This window comes from Cetorhinus maximus, unplaced genomic scaffold, assembly GCF_964194155.1.
Source record: "Cetorhinus maximus unplaced genomic scaffold, sCetMax3.hap1.1 HAP1_SCAFFOLD_1611, whole genome shotgun sequence".
Lineage (NCBI taxonomy): Eukaryota > Metazoa > Chordata > Chondrichthyes > Lamniformes > Cetorhinidae > Cetorhinus > Cetorhinus maximus.
Window position 1 is genome coordinate 73565 of NW_027597551.1, and position 1287 is coordinate 74851.

Genomic DNA, 1287 nt, shown 5'->3' on the forward strand with positions numbered 1-1287 from the left:
AGAGAGGGGTAGAAGAGGGAGGAGACCAAGTGTCCCTATTCAGCCTCCAGGCTGACCTGTGGGAGGAGAGGCACAGGCACATGGGTGCGGGGCCAACAGGACGTCCGAGGCAGAAGGGACCGCAGAAGATGCCACTAACCTGCTGCCAGGGTTTAAAGACGGCGATGCAGCTACTCAATATGCCTGAGGTGCAATGCCAAAGGAGGCTCCGTGTCTCAAGGGAGACAGTGACCTCCACCTGTCAGATGATCGGCCCTGAGATCCGTTCCAACTGTGTGGGTGGACACCCCATGCCAGTGGCACTGAAGGTCACTGTGGCCCTCAACTTCTATGCCCTCCGGTATAGAAGGGGTCAGTGGGTGATCTATGTGGAGTCCCCCAGTCAGCTGTCCACAGTTGTGTCAAGCTGGTGGATGCTCTGTTCAGGCGGGTACTGTACTTTATTCACTACCGTACGGACGAGGCCAGTCAGGCAGAGCGAGCCAGAGGCTTTGCAGTGATTGTTGAGTTCCCCCACGTCCAGGGTGCAATCGACTGCACACGAGTGGCCATCAAGGCACCAGCGGGTGAGCCGGGAGCCTTCGTCAACAGGAAGGGATTCCACTCCATGAACGTGCAGATAGTGTGTGACCATAGGATGCAGATTCTGCAAGTCTGTGCAAGGTACCCAGGAGGCTCCCATGACCCGTACACCCCGAGACTCTCCCAGGCGCCGCAGCTCTTCAGTGCTCCAGCCCGGCTGGATGGATGGCTGCTGGGTGACAAGGGCTATCCCCTCAGAAGGTGGCTCATGACGCCTCTCCGCCATCCAGGAAGAGAGGCTGAGCAGCAGTACAATAGGAGTCATGGCACCACAAGGGCGGTGATAGAGACAACCATCGGTCTTCTCAAGATGCACTTCCGATGCCTGGACCGTCCAGGGGGCACACTCCAGTACCCCCCAGATCGTGTGTCACTGATAGTGGTTGCATGCTGGACTCTCCACAACCTGGCATCGGAAAGGGGGGAATCAGTGGAGGATGATGTTGCCACAGCTGCTCTGGCGGCAGACAATGAGTCCAGTCGTGAGTCCGAGGACGAACACGGTCAGGAGAACGCTGAAGAGATAGATGCCGACCTGGGCAACCTCCAGGGAAGCAGGGACACTCGGGAGGCTTTGATCTACTGTTCCTTCAGCTCGCCTACCACACATGAACCACCACCACATGGCAGGGCTGGAGGCTCCATACTCAATACCTGAGAGCAATAGTTGCTTGGTCAGCAACATGCACTATGTGCCATTTCAAT